This window comes from Mesoplodon densirostris, chromosome 1 (assembly GCF_025265405.1).
Source record: "Mesoplodon densirostris isolate mMesDen1 chromosome 1, mMesDen1 primary haplotype, whole genome shotgun sequence".
Classification (NCBI taxonomy): domain Eukaryota; kingdom Metazoa; phylum Chordata; class Mammalia; order Artiodactyla; family Ziphiidae; genus Mesoplodon; species Mesoplodon densirostris.
The window spans coordinates 224,077,482-224,098,627 of NC_082661.1; positions in this window are offsets into that span (position 1 = coordinate 224,077,482).

Genomic DNA, 21,146 nt, shown 5'->3' on the forward strand with positions numbered 1-21,146 from the left:
TCATTTACTCACTTATTTGACAAATATTGATTTAACACTTTATATATGCCAGGCCACCTTCTAGGTGGTAGGGATACATCAGAGAACAAAATGCTCAAAACTCTCGTGGAGCTTATATTCTGGTGGAGTTACTGCCTTGGGCTGTCCTTTTATGGAGCTTCACACAGCGTGCTGTTACTCATTTGTGTGATCATCTGATTCGTTTTTTTCCTCTTCTGTAAGGTCGATGAGGACTGGGTCAATTTTGCTGAGCACTGCACATCTAGCACTCAGTGCCAACTCGTAAAAGACACTCAATAAATATTTGCTGAATGAATAAATTAGTAAATTCTCAAAGTTTTACAGCTGGACTCTGGGCCTCAAGCAACCGCTCCTAAACCCTTAGAACTTTAAGGAGTATGCATGCTTGGTAATGGCTAATGGGCATTGCTCTCTTGGCAGGAAGTGAGAGAGCCAGGATTCAAATCCAGTCTTTCTGACTCAAAAGCCGATGGTTTTTTTTTGTTTTGTTTTGTTTTTGTTTTTGCAATACACGGGCCTCTCACTGTTGTGGCCTCTCCCGTCACGGAGCACAGGCTCCGGATGCGCAGGCTCAGCGGCCATGGCTCACGGGCGCAGCCGCTCTGCGGCATGTGGGATCTTCCCGGACCGGGACACGAACCCGTGTCCCCTGCATCGGCAGGCAGAGTCTCAACCGCTGCGCCACCAGGGAAGCCCAAAGCCGATGTTTTTATTCACTGTACCAGGGGTCTCAAACTGAGAACCCTATCCCGAAGGTATTCAGAGACTTATCAAAGGGAATGTAGGTGCAGGAGCTTTTAAGGGTATGGTTGATTTTACTTTCCAAAAATGGCTTAAACAATATTTCCATCCGCATCTTTTTCTGGAACCTTGCCATGCCCCCATCAGAAGGAGGAGTCTGCGTATCTTCCCCTTGAACCTGGGTGGGCCTTTATGAACACCTCAACGAATAGAATGGGCAGAAGTGATGCCACGTGACTTCTGAGGTGAAGTCCACCTGGCCCCTTCTCTCGGGATACTTGTTTTTGGAACCCAGCCACCATTCTATGAGGAGGCCCAGACCTCATGGAGGGGCCCACATGAAGAGGAGCTGTGTTGGGGGTCCCAGGGCCACCCCCAGGTTTGATGATTCACTATGAGGTCTCACAGAACTCAGCATAGAGTTGTGCTCGCGACTAAGATTTATTATATGAGAGGATATAGTGCCAAATCAGCAAAGGGAAAAGGTGTGCGGGGCAAAGTCAGGAGAAACAGGCACAAGTCTCTGGAGTCCTCTCCCTGTGGAGTCACACAGGACGTGCTGAATTCCTCCAGCAACGAGCTGTGACCACATGTGTGAAATGGCATCTACACAGGAGGGCTAAAAGACAAAGTGCCCAAGGTTTTTATGGTGGGCTGGTCATGTAGGCACCCTCTGCCTAGCATGTGCCAAGATTCTAGACCCCCAGAAGGAGGCTGGTATTTAGCATAAACCACATTGTTTGTATAAACAATTTAAGCAGAGACAGCCACTCTTATCAGTTAGGGAGGTGAGCAACCTCCCCAAATCCAAATTCCCAAATACTAGTCAAGGACCAGCCTTGCCAGTAGGCCTTTCTAAGGAGAGCAGTCAGGCCCGCTGCACAGGATATGAAGTCTGCAGCCTCTGCCCCCCTGAGCTCCCAGCTGACAGCCATGGACAACTTGATATCCATGTGTTGTCTTGGAAACCCATCCCCCAGCCCTTAGCTAAGTCACGTGGAGCAGGGGCGAGCTTTCCCCTGTCAGCTCTACCCAAGTGACAGATTTGTGAGCAAAGGAAATGACTGTTCTTCTTCTTATTTTTTTTTTTTGCGGTACGCGGGCCTCTCACTGCTGTGGCCTCTCCCGTTGCGGAACACAGGCTCCGGACGCGCAGGCTCAGCGGCCATGGCCCACAGGCCCAGCCCCTCCGCGGCATGTGGGATCCTCCCGGACCGGGGCACGAACCCGTGTCCCCTGCTTCGGCTACCAAGTTTTGGGTAGTTTGTTATGCAGCAATAGATAGGGAATCATTTGCAGATTCGAATGCACCATTTGTCCTCTTCTAAAATTGATCATCTTAAGAATCCAGCATCACAATAGATCCTTTCACAAAAGCCAGTCTTCACTGTACAATTAAGGCGTGTAGTCACCCTCCTGACTCTTACCAGGCTGCTTTGTCCTAGATTTACCTGTAAAGGGTCAGATAGCAGATATTTCAGAATTTGTGGGCCACATACTGTCTCTTTGAATGTTCGTCTCTCTGTGTGTGTGTGTGTGTCTTACAATCCTTTAAAAATGTAAAAACCATTCGTAGCTTGAGGGCTGTACAGAAACAAGATGGGCAGAATTTGGTCAGCACCAGCTGGCCTTAGTTTGTCAACCCCTGTCCTAGATAATTAAAAAAGCAAAAAATCACAAACAAAACAAAACCTCCAGTGCAGCAAAGAAAGGGACAATTTGAAATAATGCTGTCAATACTGAAAAACAGAATGGCTCAAATATTTGGTAACAAACACTTTTGCAAGCCAGGTGGTTTCTAACTTTTTGCTTTCAACTGTATTGAAGGAGACCTAATCACATTTTTATCTGGTAGATCATAAAAAATAATTCTAGATGTTAGATCACTGTGAGATTGTTGGTCTATAACTTGGAAGGCATTCGGAGAATCAAGTAAAATTGCAGTTACATAATTCATTCCATTTTCATGTCAACAATATTCTTTGGTGCCGTGTCTATAAAAAATAAAAATTGGAGGGCTTCCCTGGTGGAGCAGTGGTTGCGAGTCCGCCTGCCGATGCAGGGGACGCGGGTTCGTGCCCCAGTCTGGGAAGATCCCACATGCCGCGGAGCGGCTGGGCCCGTGAGCCATGGCCGCTGAGCCTGCGCGTCCAGAGCCTGTGCTCCGCAACGGGAGAGGCCACAACAGTGAGAGGCCTGCGTACCGCAAAAAAAAAAATAAATAAGTAAGTAAATAAATAAAAATGGGAATACAATTCATATAGAAGCCTGTGTCATTCTAGCAATAAGTAATGTTAATTTTAAAAAAAGAACTAATTTTGAAAAGTCCCATCTTATTAAGAGCTACATTTCCAATAAAATTTCAGTTTTCATCTTTAATAAATATATATATGTTGTTTTGTTCAATTGTATACTACTAGTAATCGTAATAATAACTTAATCCAAAATAAAAATTTTTAAAACTCAGAGCCTGATAGTTACAGGAAATTTAAATAAATTTCAATTTCAACTTCTATACATACATTTATGACAGATAATGCAAAAGAGTGATCAATAAAATACTTTTAAGAATAAAATATATTACATTAGCATAAAATTCAATGGAGGAAGTAGGATGGAAATAAAAGCTCAAGGAGAAAAAGGAGCAACATAAAATTTCCAATTGTCAAGAAGAGCTTATTCTTGTATTTTTTTTTTTTTTTTTTTTTTTTGCATTATAAGGGCCTCTCACTGTTGTGGCCTCTCCCGTTGCGGAGCACAGGCTCCGGACGCGCAGGCTCATGGGCCTAGTTGCTCCGCGGCATGTGGGATCTTCCCGGACCGGGGCACGAACCCCTGTCCCTTGCATCGGCAGGCGGACTCTCAACCACTGCGCCACCAGGGAAGCCCTATTCTTGTATTTTTAAAAATTGGATGATGCTGGCTCTCAAATTGCTGCCACTTTTAGACTCCACTGGATGTATTTAAAGGAGTGATAGGACGGTTTTATTTTAAGATGTCAATATTTACAATACAGCAGAACAGTAGTTCTCAAAGTGTGGTTCCTGAGCCTTAGCACTGGGATCACCTGGTAACTTTACAGAAATGCAAATTCCCAAGCCCCACCTGAAACTTATTGAATCAGAAACTCTGAGGACGGGCCCCAGCAATCTGTGTTTTCACCTGCCCTCCAAGTGATCCTGATGCCTACACAAGTGTGAGGACCACTGTGTCATCCGTTGCTGCCTTTGCAGTTACTTAAACTTATAATAGAAAAATTTTAATGTCAACTTAAAATGTGTGAGGTAATTCCCTGGTGGTCCAGTGGGTAAGACTCCACACTACCATGCAGGGGCCTGGGTTCGATCCCTGGTGGGGGAACTAGATCCCGCATTCATGCTGCAACTAAGAGTTCACATGCTGCAACTAAGAAGTCAGTGTGCCACAACTAAGAGTCTGCATGCCGCAACTAATGTTCTGTGGTATCCTAAATGGGAGAGAAATCCAAAAGGGAGGGGATATATGTATATGTATGGCTGATTCATTTTGCTGTGTAGTGGAAGCTAACACAACATTGCAAAGCAACTATACTCCAATAAAAATTAATTTAAAAAAAAAAGTCTGCATGCCACAACTAAGAGCCCGCATGCTGCAACTAAAAGATCCTGTGTGCCACAAATATAATCCGGAGCAGCCAAAATAAATAACTAAATAAATATTTTTAAAAATTAAAAAAAATAATCTGTGAGGGGACACACCGACTTGTAAAAAATTATTTGATGCATACACAAGCAAAAATGTTCGAGGACTACTACACTAGACCCTGAACCTCTTAGATCTTTCAGCTAAAGAAAGTTTTCTCCTGAAGAGGAATTAGTGGCTCGGACAAGTGCTGAGGATGGTTTCGCATAGAAACGGGATAGGATTTGGACAGGCACAAGAGAGGACAGCATGGCAGGCAGAGGTATGGAAAAGGCTCAGAGGTGGTCGAGCATGGGCGCGGGTGAGGGAGGAGTTGGACTAGGCTGGTGCACAGGGTGTGGGGAGAGAGCAGTTGGAAATAAACCTGGAAAGACAGGATTGCAGTGATGCCAGGACTTTATTTTGAGCAGGAGAAAGATACAGTCAGAGATGTGCCTTTATGGAATGAGTCTTGCATAGATCAGGTGGGAGAGACTGGAGGCAGTGAGATCAGATGCTAGGGCGTCACCTTGGAGCCCGTCCGCACCCCAGGAGGGTCACTACCCTCTCTTAGCTGGAACGGTCCTTGTCTCCATCACTGAAAAGTGCAGGTGATGCCCACTGGGGTATAATAAGTATATCTGGACTTTCTCCCTGGTTCCTGGCACAGAACTCCTCAAACCCTTGGAATTTCCTGAGTGACAGGAGTGTCTTTTGTTCTTCATAAGGAGCCCCCTTTTGAGCACATCTGAGTTTACATTAATGAGGTGACTTAAGGTGGGACCCCTAGATCCCCTCAGATGGGGCTGGTCACCAGAAAGACCAAGTGATTAGAAGGTTGGAACATTCAGCCCCACTCACAGGCTGGGAAGGGGACAGGGGGGAGCCACAGATAAACTCTATTAAAACTCTCAAACAGGGCTTCCCTGGTGGCGCAGTGGTTGAGAGTCCGCCTGCCGATGCAGGGGAAATGGGTTCGTGCCCCGGTCTGGGAGGATCCCACGTGCTGCGGAGCAGCTGGGCCCGTGAGCCATGGCCGCTGAGCCTGTGCGTCCGGAGCCTGTGCTCCACAGCGGCAGAGGCCACAACAGTGAGAGGCCCACATACCGCAAAAACAAAAAAACAAAAAAACAAAAAAACAAAAACAACTCTCAAACAATGCAATTTGATGAGCTTCTGGATTGGTGAATGCACCCATGTGCCAGGAAGGTGGTGCACCCTGGTCCCCAGGGACAGAAGTTTCTGTATTCAGAACCCTTCTGGACCTCACCCTATGTACCTCTTCATGTGGCTGTTCATCTGTATCCTTTATAAATATCCACTACAATAAACTGACAAATGTAAGTTCATGTTTTCTGAGTTCTGTGAGCTGCACTAGCAAATTACTCAAACCTAAGGAGGGGGTCGTGGGAACTTCCTATTTACAGCGAGTTGGTCAGAAGCACAGGTGGCAACCTGGACTTGTGACTGGTGTCTGAAATGGGGACTGTGGGACTTCAGCCCTGAGCCCCGTGGGATATGAGGCCACCTCCAGGTAAAGAGTGTCAGCACTGAGTTAAATTTGTAGGACAGTCAGTCAGTGTCCACTGAGAACTGGAGAATGGCTTGGTGGTGCTGGAAAACACTCCAGGCCCCCCAGCGCAGGACAAAGTTCACCCACCCCAGGGAGACTAGGAAACCCTAGGGACAGAGAGAGTCATGCTGTTCTGAGGCAGCTATGTCCATCTGTTGCTTTGGGCTCATTTGAAATCTTGGCTGTTCCCTAAGTCGGGGGCCCACCTCCTGAGATCAGTGAGATGCCTGCAGAATGCCAGGAGTTGTTCAGGCAGAAGGAATTTACAAACCCCTGGAGTACATTATTGTTATCTTTGTTTCCATTTAACCAAGGACTCACCAGGGAGAAAAGATATTACATCATCAAAGCACTCTCTCATTGGCTGCCCATTTCCCAAGGGGCAGGTTCTCTTTCCAGTTGCTTAGTTCTCCTAAGTATTATATGCGGCACAGAGGCAGGTCCTGTCACTTCAGTTTCCAGATTCAATGCCTCTGATGTCATTAGGTTATGGCAAGAGAGTGAGATCACACAATGATGGTAAATTTTAGTTGACAGTGTGATGCACCTTAGCGTAAGCTGCTCTGAGCCTCATGTTTTCCCCTTTAAGGTTGCTTTCAACTTTGCATCACTACATTAATTCATAATGCAATATGCATAAGGGATGGGGATAATGAAATTGTGACACTAGCTCTTCTACTTAGTGTCTTACAAAATGGGATGTAAATGAATTGGATCTGTCGGTGCATTTTATCACAAAGCTTTGACCTACAGTTCCTGCAAGGATTGCTGTCCATGTGCTGATGAGTTTCAGGTGTCATCTCAGTTTTCATTATCTGTCTCATTTTTTGCAGATTAATAATTGAACCGATTTTTTAAAAGTCATATATAATTATGTTGAAGAAAAGGAGGCAATTGTCACAATTTCTTTTCTCCAGACCTGAATTTGATGTTCCTTTTGGATGAGAAAAGTTAAAACGAATACCTCATTTTGGGGGGCAATTAAAAAGCAACATAGCTCTAAAGTGAAATTTCACTTAATCTATCACACAGTCCTAATCATTTGAGGAAAAAAAAATGTCAAGAATAAAATTTCAAAGGGATTCTATTTAAAAATAGCCACTGGACATGTACTGTAATAAAACTTTTAATGGCCATTTTATTTTTCATTTCTGTGCTCATCTTTAGTGAAATTGATTGGTGGTGAATAGAACCAGAGTGAAGGCCTGGGAGACAAAACTCCTTGGTTTCTGAAATAATAACAGGTAGCATCCTCTGGTGACTTAACACTCTTTCTCAGGAACTTACAGCTCCCTCAAAACAGGCTTGCCCCATCCCAGGCACATTCATTCCCTCTGGGCTAGAGGGGCTGGAGGGGCTGGAGGTGGAGAATATTACCGCACCAGCCACATTTCTCCTGGTCTTCCAGACATGACGGTGAGGAAACCCTGGGAGGTGCCATAACTTTTCTGAGGATCCACAGCCCTGATCAAGTGAAACTGAGGCCTGGGGACTCCTGGGAAGAGCCTGCCCATATACATACAGCTCTTCCAGAGTTACACACCCAGCAACTTCATGGTTCCAGAGTTAGGGAGGCTGCAGGGGAGCCAGATCTCCTGAAGCCTCTCAGCATCACACAACTCGGAAGGATCTGACCCAGGACGTGCTTTTTTTTTTTTTTTTTTTTTCCCTTTCTCACACTAGTCTTTCTGGAACACAAATCAAACTCACTGTAATGATGTCCAAAGGAAACCTTCAATAAAATTGTGTTTTGTGAAGGGCTTTTCTGATTTCAGAGGGTGTTTGGGGTGATTTTTTACTTCTGAATGTTAAGAACCAATAGAGTATTGTGGTTCAAAGCTCACGCTTTGGAGTTATACTGGGTTGGGCTCCTGGATTCTGTGGCCTTGTTAATGGAAACTTTTTGAGCCTCAATTTACTTCTCTGTAAAATGGGGATACAAAATCTACATCAGAAACTTGGGGTATGGATTAAGTAAGATAATATGTGTGTATACATATAAATAATATTTTATAGTACAAATATATAATGCTGAGCACAATGCCTAGCACATAGTAAACACTCAAAGTAATTAGATTTCTTCTTATTACCACTACTATTATAAATCTGATTCTTTGTTCACAAGTTCCAGATGCTGAATCCTTTTCTCTATGCAAGATAACCCAACAAACTCTGAGAGAACTGGGGTAGAGAAAGAAGTGCTTTTTTTCCTTTTCTTTTTAAAATAAATTTATTTATTTTTATTATTTATTGTTGACAGTGTTGGGTCTCCGTTGCTGCGTGCGGGCTTTCTCTAGTTTCTGCGAGCGGGGGCTACTCTTCGTTGCTGTGTGTGGGTTTCTCGTTGCGGTTGCGGAGCACGGGCTCTAGGTGCGCAGGCTTCAGTAGCTGCAGCACATGGGCTCAGTAGTTGTGGCTCGCAGGGTTTAAAGCACAGGCTCAGTAGTTGTGGCACATGGACTTAGTTGCTCCGCGGCATGTGGGATCTTCCCGGACCAGGGCTCGAACCCCTGTCCCCTGCATTGGCAGGCGGATTCTTAACCACTGCACCACCAGGGAAGTCCGAAAGAAGTACTTCTGATCTCCTCTTAAGGAGTCCCTCTTTTTCCTTGGTTCTGGGAGACTGGGTCCAGGCTGGGACAATTCCCTGGTGTCCCCAGCCCCATCCTGAGCAAGCTGAGGATTTTCTGTCAGGTACAAGGGTACAGAGGTCTGCAGAGTAGCCGTGGGATGGATCTCTCTTCCAAAGGGCTCTAACTGTTCCTATTTCCCCAACAATTTCTGTCTTTTGCTGGAATTGGAAACAGCCTACCAGGCTAATCATTTTAGAGGACAAAACGTTTCCAATCCTTACCAAAAAATCTTTCTAAAGAAGTGTCTCGGCTGGGGACAGAGTGGGGACTCAGATGGTCCTGGTGAGGACGGTGAGGCAATAGCCTGTTCTCCCATCAGGCTGTTCACAATCTCTGACTCCCCGAGGGCTGAGGAGCCTTCTGGGGAACACACGTCCTTACTGACCTTGAGGACGACTCACTGTAAAGGGCTGAACTGCCTTTCCAGAGCTGCTTCCCACCCAGGCAGCACGACTTCATCCCCTGGGGGAGAAAAGGGCTTTGTGCCTGAATTGAAAGGGCTTGTGACTAAGGCTTATGACATTCTGAGGCTCAAGGACCCTTGTGTTGTCAACCCCGTAACTGAATGTAACCAGGGAATGTTCTGACTTCACCAGCGACAGGAGCTAGTGGTCCACTCGGAGTTTCAGAGCTGTTCCAGCCCCAGGGACGCCCAGTGGGGCAGTGGCTCTGCGCAGCCACTAGCGTGGAGGGGTTCTTCTGGGGTCAGGTTTGAGATCCCCTCTCAGCGAAGCTTACAACTTTAGGGACACTATAAATACACACCCTGGGGATTTCCTAATACACTCAAGGGAGGGGAATTGGGATGTCAAGCTGGTGGAGGCTGTGAGTCACGGAGATTTGGATATTAATATTGATGGAATCCCATTTGCGGTCACAGACCAGTGAAGCCTGAGATATTCTGGCTACAGAGACACAGAAACAATTTCCACAAGATGTATTTTTCAGGATTTAGCACTCGATTCTCTAATTAAACCATTTATTATCATTCACAAAAAAGCCCCAAACTGCTCAAGGTTTAAGCTGGGTCTTTGGGATGACCACTTGGTGGAAAATCTAACCCATCGCTTCATGCTACTTCTCCCCTTTTCAACCCTCCATGAATGACAAACAACTTGCTTAACTCCATTGACTGATTTGACCAGATGTTTGGCATGGTGTAACAGAATTCAGTCAAAATGGTGGAATTTTTTCACTTGTCTAATTGTTGTCTCGGTTCCTGGTGGCTACACTATTCTCTAGCAGTAGTTTAGAACCTCTTAAAACAGTTTCTCCGAGTGATTTCCCTCACAGTCCTATGAAGGATATAATAAGGCCTTTACCTCAGGAGCTTCAAATGAGGAAAATGGTGTGATTCCAGGCAGCGATAGCTCTTGACGGTTTCTCCTACCTTGTGTGGGGTTGAGACAGACGCCTTTCTTTCCCTTCTGAGTCAAAGGCAGTAAACACTGACCCAGTGAGAAGGCTTTGCTGACCAAACTAATAACGCAACGCTTTGAAAGCATACTTCATTATTAGGAACTTCAGGGTGTCTGTTATGATTTCAGTCAGATGCCACTGGCTTTCCCACATCATAAAAGAGGAGTTACATGAAAATTGCACAATTTTGTTATAGGAAACTGCAGAGGAAATTTCACCTTTCACCTGAAGCCCTAGGTCTGAGAATTGGCAACTATGATGCCATGGTCAGAATATGGAGTTGATCACTCCTTCCTCCTTCCAGCAATTTCTCCACTCAGCTTCTAGGACCTTACATGCTTCTGTTTCTCCTCAACTTGCCCGACTCCTCTTCTCAGCTCTTAGCTGCATCCTCTGAACGCTGGCATGGCTTCCCTCATTTTTCTTTCTTTTTTCTTTGGCCGTGCTATGCAGCATGCAGAATCTTAGTTCCCCATCCCCAGCCAGGGATCAAACCCACACACCCTGCCTTGGAAGGGCAGAGTCTTAACCACTGGACCACCAGGGAAGTCCCATGGCTTCCCTCTTCTGTCTCCGCCCCTCCCGGGGTTACATCACAGGCCCCGTGGCTTGCCAGGCTGCCTCATCCTGGTACCTCCGTACTTATGGCTCAAGTCCTGCACTGCCCTCAGCTCCAGGCTTGCTCATCCAGCTGCCCGCCCAACATCTCCACTGAATATCAAGTAAGCCTCTCGGACCTGACGTGTCCAACACTGAGGTCCTAGACTCCTCTCCCAACTCTGTTCAACTCATATCTTCACCATCTCACTTAATGGCAATTACATCCTCATGGTTGCTCGGGTTAAAAGCGTGGTCATTGCAGTGAATTTAATGATGTTTCCCCAAAAGATACAGCCACGTTCTAACTCCCAGTACCTGTGAGTGTGACCTTATCTGGGGGAAAGGTCTTGGCAGAGGTAGTTAAGGATCTTGAGATGAGATCATGCTGAATTATCTGGGTGGGTCCTAAATCCAATGACCAGTGTTCTTATGGGACAAAAGAGATGACCTAGACAGAGGAGGAGGTCATGGGAGGGTGGAAGCAGAGGCTGGAGTCCTGCAGCCTCCACCTAGGGAAGGCCTGGATCCCCAGAAACTGGGAGAGGCAAGGAGCAGAATAGCCCCGGAGCTTCTGGACTCCGGGCAGCCCTGGCAACTCCTTTGTTTCAGCCGTGTGGCCTTTAGAATCGTGACAGAATAAACGTGTGTCGTTTTAAGCTGCCAAGTTTGTGGTGATGTGTTCCAGCAGGCACAGGAAATGAGTAGAGTGTTCTTTAACCTTTCACTTCCTTCTTCCTCTTGAGCCAGCCTCCCAGAAAATCCCGTCGGCCCTTTCCCCAAAATACACCCAGAATCTGACCACTTCTTACCACCTGCATTGCTGTCTACCTGGTTTGAGCTCTTAACGTCTCTTACCTGGAATATGGCAATCCTACTAGTCTCCCTGATTCTGCCCTTGACCTCCCCCACCCCAACCCGAGATCCTTTAAACACATAAGTCAGATCATGTCATTCCTCTAGCTGCCATCTCAGAGTAAGAGCCAAAGTCTTACTAACCGTGGGCTACCATGGCCTTCGTGATCTGGGATGACCTCTTTGATGTCTCTAACCTCATCTTAGACTACTTCCCCCTTGCTTACTCTGCTTCAGCCACTATGGCCCCTTTACTCTTTCCTGTATGTCCCCGTCATGCATCTGCCTCAGGGCCTTTGCACTGACTTTTCCTTTTCTCTGGAACATTCTTCCCCCAGATACTTCCATGGCTACCTTCCTTAATTCAAGTCTTATTCATATATTTCCTCAGTGAAGTCTCCTCTGACAATTCTATTTAAAATAACAACCCTTATACATGTTTTATCCACCCTCTCCATACTCATATTGCCATCTAAATACTGTATATCTTTTTTCTTTTACATAGTTTTTTCTTTCTTTTCTTTTTTTTTAAAGGGCTTCAAATGCTTGGCTTTTTTAAAATTTATTTGTTTGTTTATTTATTTATTTATTTTTGGCTGTGTTGGGTCTTCATTTCTGTGCGAGGGCTTTCTCTAGTTGTGGCAAGTGGGGGCCACTCTTCATCGCGGTGCGTGGGCCTCTCACTATCGCGGCCCCTCTTGTTGCGGAGCACAGGCTCCAGACGCACAGGCTCAGTAGTTGTGGCTCACGGGCCTACTTACTCTGCAGCATGTGGGATCTTCCCAGACCAGGGCTTGAACCCGTGTCCCCTGTATTAGCAGGCAGATTCTCAACCACTGCGCCACCAGGGAAGCCCTGTTTTTTCTTTTTTTAAATTGAATGAAACATTCTTTAAATTCTACAGTGTTTTACAATTTTCAAAACTTTCACACACGGTTTCATGTAATCCCATAATGACCATTCCCGCCACCCCTAAGTTGCCCCGCCCCTTTCCTCTCCCCACTGATAATCACGTGTGTTCTCTATATCTGTGAGTCTGCTTCTTTTTTGTTTTATTCACTAATTTGTTGTTAAATACTATGTATCTTACTTGTTTATTTTCTTTATGGTTTTTCTCCACCTGCTGGAAGGTAAGATCTCTATGGATAGGAAATTTGGAGGACTTTTTTTTTTTTTTTTTTTTTTTTGCGGTACGCGGGCCTCCCACCGCTGTGGCCCCTCCCGCTGCGGAGCACAGGCTCTGGACGCGCAGGCTCAGCGGCCGTGGCTCAGGGGCCCAGCCGCTCCGTGGCACGTGGGATCCTCCCGGACTGGGGCACGAACCCGTGTCCCCTGCATCGGCAGGCAGACTCCCAACCACTGCGCCACCAGGGAAGCCCTGGAGGACATTTTTTGTTTGCTGTTAGCCTCTAGAACAAGGCCTAGTACATAGTAAATGGTCAGTAGATATTTGTTTAATGAATAACTGAAAATCAGGCCACCATGATGCAGTGGTCTACAGGAATAAATGCCACAAGATGGCACATCCTCCCTACTTTATGCTCCCTCTCATCTTCTAGAGACCAAGAAGAGGGAGAGAATTTTATGCCATCAAAAGCTGCACTCTTAAGAAATATATTTACTTAAAATTTTTAATTGTGGGAAAATACACAAGTTACCATCTTAACCATTTTAAGTATACAGTTGAGCGGTTTTAAGTACATACACATTGTTGTACAACCATCTCCATCATCCGTCTCCAGAACTCTTTTCATCTTGCATTCCAGAGAGAAGGTCACAGTTCCATAACCTCGAGAACCACAGAAGCCCATCATGGGACTGCCTGAAACCAGCCTTGAAGGTTCTGAGATGATCCAGGGATGACAAGAATGCAAGCACTGCATGCACCCTGATTCTTTTTTTTTTTTTTTTTGGAGGGACTGGTTCTTTATTTCAAAAAGACACTATCAGTTTGCAGTATCAAAACAGTTACAGTATTGGTTTTTCTTTCTCCCAATCAGCCCCCAAAGAGACCACACCAAAGGAGATTATATTCAAGCCAAGTAAGCTGTAGGATGCCCACCTAACAGACCTCACTGAAACCTCACCAAAAAGGGGGGATTGGGTAGGGAAAGAAACTTTAAAAGATCAGCACACTGCCAGCCCACAGACTGTAGACAGCTCTCACAGCCAGATGGTGCACCCTGATTCTTATCTACAGCCCTGCTTCTTTGACCACTACTATAAGATTCTGTGCTACCCTCCCCAAGGGAGGACACAGTTTGGGGGCCACTAGCCTGCTGTGTCCCCCTTTGCCTGGCAAAGCAATAAAGCTATTTTTTTCTACTTCACCCAACAGCTCTGTCTCTGAGATTTACTTCGGTGTCAGTGTAGAGAGGCCATGTTCAGCAAAAATGCCTCCAGCTTTGTTCTTTTTTTTCAAGATTGTTTTGGCTATTTGGGGTTCATAACAACTTATAACAGAGAGTTACTATCTTTACCACCATTTTACAAATAAGGAATATGAGGCACAGGAGATAAAATGACTTTTCCAAGGGCACAGAACTCATAAATGGCCATGCTTGTTTTCAAATACAGGCAGTCTGATTCTAGGATTTATACTCAATTGTTATAGTCTATTGCCTCCCAAGTCTTTAAAACAATCTTCACCTCTCTACCCTATTCATATATATATATATCTCATATATATATATATATATATATATATATATATATATATATATCATTTCTCTCTAGAAAAAAACAAACTGTAAAATCTCACCATTGGAAGAATCATCTTGCAAGCAGTTGCATCTTCCAGAAAGCATTTGCATCATAATGCTTGGGTTCTGGCTCTTTTTAAGAACCTTGGGGACATGAGTTTCTCCTCTGGTGGGTTTATACAGATATACAGTGCTTTAAGCAAATAGGAAAGTGAAACTAGGAATATTCAAAACAAACGAAGTCAGAGGGTGGTTGTTTACATTACCAAAGGACTCTTTAATTTAGAAAGGAAACCAGTCTTGAGTGCCTATAAATAGCAGCTCCCTTGTGCAAATCAGTGCTTGTTTATTTGACCAAATGGTTGAGGTCAGAAACACTTCAAACTCAAATGTTAACAGGTCAGCATGATCCTTGGAAAATCAGCAGAAATGATGGTAAGTTATCCCTAAAATGATGATGTAATCTGTGAGAAAAAAATGTATTTACTTTGTCCTCCCAAATTATCTTCAAATGGCACTTTGGAAAACACATCTTTGACGTGAAGCTAAGCATAGTCATACACGCGGTTGCTATGTGGAACTGTCTGGCATTGCAACTCACACAGAATTTAAAATTGGAAGACTGTGTAGCTGTCAGCATTTTTACAAGATCAGGAGATGAAAAGTAAGTCTGTTTACAGACAGGCAGCCAGACCCATAACTTCTCATTTACAAACAGCACACAGGCATCTTTTTATGTATGTGGTTTGTAAAAAAAAATAGCAACTTGGGACTTCCCTGGTGGTCCAGTGGCTAAGACTCTGCGCTCCCAATGCAGGGGGCCTGGGTTCGATCCCTGGTCAGGGAACTAGATCCCACATGCTGCAAGAGTTCGCATGCCGCAACTAAGACCCGGCACAGCCAAATAAATACATTAAAAAAAATTAGCAACTTGATTTTCAATCTCAATAAAGGTTTAAGGGCTTTGGAAAGCACTTAAGTCTTAGTTATCATAAGCAGCTACTTACAATACGGTGTTAGTTTTCCAAATGACATTAAATTCTACCATAAACAACGTGGCTATTTGAGGAGAAAGTGTAAACGCAATCTGAAATTTTGTATTTCACAAGGAAATCTTAATATTCAAAACAAAACTCAAGGTGACACCTGCAAAGGCTTTGGAGGTTATGTGGTTTATGTAACTTTTATCGACTTCATGGTTAAATACATCATTCCAGTTGATTTCTTTTAACGGTAAGGAGAAAACTCAATTTCTTCATGAGAAAATCGCATACAGCAGCAGGTAACTAGATTTGTGTCAGTCTTGACAGACTTACAATGAGACAATTCACTTCTGTCACCAGAGGGCACCAAAGCTCAAGTTGCTAGGAAAATTGCAAACCACTGGGTCACAGCTGTCGAGGGGCTAGAAACTCCTGAAAGGTCATTCTGGGGTCTCTAGACAAGACGTTACCTAATTATTTCAGAGGACTGAGAATATCGCCTATAAGGAACCATTTCCCTAGCTTGTTTTCATAGCTCAGTCTATTATTTATCAACTCTCCCAGCCAAGAAATCCTCAACACCAGCTCATTGACTCATCCATCTCATAGATATTTATTGAGCATGTACTATGTACTATGCCCTGGGAAGCAGTGGTGGACAAGAAAGGCAATCTCTGCCCTCTTGAACCCATAGCCTAGAAGAGAAGACTGACTCTAAACAAACCCTTACCATTCAGTGTGATGTGGGTGATGGAAAGGGCAGACAGGACCTGTGGGAGCAGTGAGCTGGCGGCCTCACCTTGTCTCTGAGGTCACGGACGTGTACTCCTTTTCTGCTGCTTCTGTAACAAATTATCACACACTGAGTGGCTTAAAACAACAAGAAGTTATTGTCTCGCAGTTCAGGAAGCCAGAAGCAGAAACTAGGTGCTGGTAGGGCCGCACTCCCTCCCAGGGCTCCTGGGGAGAATCTGCTCCTGTCTGTCCCTCTTCTTGGGGCTCCAGGCATCCCTTGGTTTGTGGCTGCATCACCCCAATCTCTGCCTCTTGGGGCACATTACCGTCTCCTCTTCTCTGTGTATCTCCTCCTCTGTGTGTCTACATTATAAGGATCCATGTGATTGCATTTAGGGCCTGTTGTGGACTGAATGGTGTGCCCCTCAAATCCACGTGTTGAAGCCCTAACCCCAATGTGACCATATTTCCATATATGGAGATAGAGCCTTTAAGGGAACAAGGTTAAATGAGGCCATAATGGTGAGGCCAATTCAGTAGGACTGGCAGCCTTAAAAGAAGAGAAGGAGACATCAGATCTCTCTCTCTCCCCCCACCACCCCCCAAGGAAAGACCATGCGATGACAGTGAGAATTCAGCAATCTGCAAGCCAGGTAGAGAGGTCTCACCAGAAACCAACCCTGCCAGCATCTTGATCTTGGACTTCTAGCCTCCAGGACTAGGAGAAAATAAATTTCTGTTGTATAAGCCCCGCAGTGTGTGGAAACTTGTTATGGTAGTCCAATAACCCGCCCCACCCTGAATGATCTAGGAAAATCGGGATCCTTAGCTTAACCACATCTTTTTTTTTTTTTTTTTGGTCGTACGCGGGCCTCTCACTGTTGTGGCCTCTCCCGTTGCGGAGCACAGGCTCCGGACGCGCAGGCTCAGCGGCCATGGCTCATGGGCCCAGCCGCTCCGCGGCACGTGGGATCTTCCCGGACCGGGTCACGATCCCGTGTCCCCTGCGTTGGCAGGCGGACTCTCAACCACTGTGCCACCAGGGAAGCCCTGATTTTATTTATTTTTATTTTTTTTTATTTTTTTCCGTACGCGGGCCTCTCACTGTTGTGGCCTCTCCCGTTGCGGAGCACAGGCTCCGGATGCGCAGGCTCAGCGGCCATGGCTCACGGGCCCAGCCGCTCTGCGGCATATGGGATCCTCCCAGACCGGGGCACGAACCCGTATCCCCTGCATCGGCAGGCGGACTCTCAACCACTGCGCCACCAGGGAGGCCCCCTGATTTTATTTTTTAAGATGAGAGATAACGAGTATGTTTAAATGCTGATGGGAAGAGTCTGTAGAAAAGGAGAGACTGAATATTGAAAGCTGAGCCAATCTGTTCCTGAGAAGGTGGTAGAGGAGGGATTCAGGGTCCAGGAGGATAGGATGGATGAGGGTAACCCGTCCGCTGTAACCAGAGGAAAGGGGGAAGGTGGAAGAAGGCGGGTGTGATGATTTGGTGGCTGTTATAGGTGCTCTTTTCTGGCAGCATCTACTTTTTTTTCTGGAGGAAGCAATGTGTGGTGATCTGCTGAGGGTGCAGTGGAAGAGACAGGATTGCAGGTGGAGGTTTGCAGCAGTCACCCTGGAGATCAGGAGAGTTGAGTCAAGAAGGATGGGGGGAAAAAACGAAGATAAGAAACAAGGTGGGGCTGCAGAGATCAAGTAGATGTTACCTGGGCAATAATTAAGGAAGCTAGTTGGAAGAGTAAGAAATTACTGTTTTAGGTATGATTTCTGAGGAGGTGTGGATCTGGTGTTACAAGGTCAAGAGTATAACAATGAAGTGAAGAGTGCTGGTTATCATGGTGGATCTTGAGGTCACCCAAGATGCTGACAGGTTTCAGAGTGGAGAGAGGGGCTTAGATCAAGAGCCAAAATCTTCACTGGAAGACTGCATGGAGTAGGGTTTTGAAGGTGAGAAGTCCTGGAGCCAGGACTTTAGAAACGGTGTTCCTCTGGCTGACAGAGGTCTACAATCAGTCCAAGGATGGCCTGGTTTTTTTTTTCAAACTATGATAAAAGCTAATTAAGATGCCTTAGTGAAAAAAATTGCCAAAAATAATCTATCAACTGGTCCAGTCAATTGTGCAATAAATGAATGCAGCAGGGGAAAAAAATCCGCAAAACAGTCAATGGTTGTCTTCATAAAGACATTCCCTTAATATGTGTCAATGACTTCACTTCATAGACTTTTTTTTCCATTATAAACTGGTTTGCATTATCCATTCCTTGATTCCTTTTTCTAAGTGTGTTTAATCCAGAGTTGGGTAAATCTCTACTTTAAATGCCACAGTTAAGCCTCATAATTCATTTCTGTCTTAGTGGCAATGGAACGGAGCTGACCACTATACTCATCATAATAACTTTTAATATCCTTATTGAAGAGAGCTATTAATTTCACACACTCTGCCTTCCTTTATTCCAAGTTAAATCCTGCGTCTGTTATCTCTTTCACAGTGTACATTTCTCTACCCCTTAATAATTTTATATGTAAGCCCAAAAATCCCCCTTTTAAAAAGCAACACATTTGATAGAACCATGTATTTTTATTAAGAGCATCTGAAGACAGGTCGGTACATGGACATTGGAGAGATTATGTCTAGGAAAATTTCTACCATAACAAGGGATTATTTTTTTGCAGATATAATTTTTGCCATCCTGTGGGTAAGCCAGGGTCTGTGTCTGGTCTTCAGCAGAATGAAAGCAGCCCCAGAGGAGTTTCTTTTTACAAACATCTCTACTGGTGAGGAAGCTGCCATAGGTACAGCTATTGTATGCCATTAAGTGAGAATTTACAGTGTGCCAGGTTCTGCACTAAATATCTTAGATACACCCAATTTTTTTTTTTTTTTTTTTTTGGCCTCCCCATGGGGCTTGTGGGATTTAAGTTCCTCGACCAGGGACTGAACCTGGGCCATGGCAGTGAAAGCCCAGAATCCTAACCACTGGGAACTCCCAGTACACCACATTTTAACATTACAAAGCCCCTATGAGCCCCTTGTATTAGCCCTATTTTATGGACAAGGAAACGGGCTTAGAGTTTAGATATATGCCTGATGGGCACAAGTCAATAAAATGCAAAACTTGAATTCAAAACAGATCAGTCTAAATCTAAAATCCATGCAGTTAAAGTACTGTTTGCTGCTGTGATAAGAATGCAGGATGAATGTGCATGCGTGTGTGTGTGTGTGTGAGACAGGGAGAGAGAGAGAGACAGAGAGAGAGTTTGGCAGTGGTAAAGATGTTGGCAGAGGGACAGAGACAGGCATATAGAATAAAGAGTGTGGCAAAAGGTTTGGGAAGAAGTGAAGCAGAGAAGCGTCAGAACTGAGAAAAAAATGTAAAGAAGCACAGATATATATTTAATGGTGAAACTCCAAAATGAGGTGTGCGGGAAACCCTCACCCCTTCAAGAATATGCTTTTTCACTCTTTTACTCCATGGAAATCAATAGGAACAGCCTAGAATCTAGGGGCAGCCTAGAATAAATTTTCTTAACAGTATTCTGATCTTCTTATCTGTAATCATCTTTTCTTATCGGGTGGGAGGACTATAATTGGAAGCCCGGCCTTCCCTTAGCCTGGGAGCAGACACGTGACTCCAGTTACGAGAGTCACCTGTTCATCTCACTTTGGAACTTGACTCTTAGTGGCACCATCTCATCCCAGTGGTTGGTCCTCATCAGAATTTTCCAAACCTGTGGTTGCTATTTAGACTTTGATTTTAAATCTGGACTCCCAATTCCATTTCCTTGATCTTATGCCAGTACCACAGTCTTGATTATTGTTTCTTTGTAATAAGTTTTAAAATTGACAACTCTGACCCATCCAACTTTGTTCTTATTTTTCAGGATTGCTTTGGATATTCTGGGTTCCTTTCATTTCCATATGAATTTTAGGACCAGCTTGTCCATTCATTTCTGTACAAGAAGGCAGCTGAGATTTTGATAAAAATTGTATTGAGTCCATAGATCAATCTGGGGAGTGTTTCCATCTTAACGACGTTATCTTCCAATCCATGAACTCAGGAAGGTTTTCCATTTACTTAGGTCTTTTAAAATGTCTTTCAGCGCTGCTTTGTAGTTGCAGTGCTTACGTTTCTTTTATTAAATTTATTCCTTAATATTTTCTTCTTTTTAAAGCTACTGTAAATGGAATAGTTTTCTTAATTTCACTTCTGGATTGTTCATTATTAGTATATAGAAATACAATTGATTTTTATATATTGATATTGTATCCTGACATCTTACTGAATTTGTTTATTAACTCTAATAGTTTTTTTCATGGATTATTTAGGATTTACTATATAAAAGATTATGTCATCTGCAAAGAGAGATAGTTTTACTTCTTATCCAACTTGTATCTCATTTTCTTGCCTAATTGCCCTGGATAGAACCTACAGTACAACGTTGAATAGAAGTGGCAAGAACTAACATCCCTGCCTTGTTCCTGATCTTAGAGGGAAAGCATTTAGCTTTTCACCACTAAGTATAATGTTAGCAGTGGGTTTTCCATAGATACCTTTTTATTAGATTGAGGAAGTTCCCTTCTATTTCTAGTTTGAGGTTTTGTGGGGTTGTTTTTTTTTTTTTACCATGAAGGGATGTTAGAATTAACTACATGAAAAAGACCTGTGTTCTATCCATCCTTTCCCCACCCCATAGATGAAGTAGATCCACTCTCGTTACAGCAGAGTGAAGGAAGAGCACACAGATAGGCATCATGTTGCTGGAGCTTTGATACACATCATATCATGTTGTAATTGCTAGGATTATCTTTGCATGTAAAAAAGAATACTGACCACAGTGGCTAAGCCAAAGAGTGGCTCATTTTTCTGATGTAACCGTCTGGAGGTGGTCAGTCTGGGGCTTATGTAGCTGTTCATGGATGTTGCCAAGGACCCAGGACCCTTCCAGCTTCCTACTCTACCATCATCAGACCTGGTGTTCGTCTTCTTCATTGAATGGCTGTTCCACCTCCATGACCACATCTGTGTTCTATGCTGGACATAGAAGAAAATAGTGAAAGGCTATAAGGATGAACTAGGTGAGTCTGTGCTTTTTCTCTTTTCTTTCTTTCTTTCTTTTTTTTTTTTAGTTGTGAAAACAGTAGTATTCCCAAGAAGCTCCATTCAGCAGATTTCTGCTTTTATCTCATTGATCAAAATGAGTCACAGGGTACTC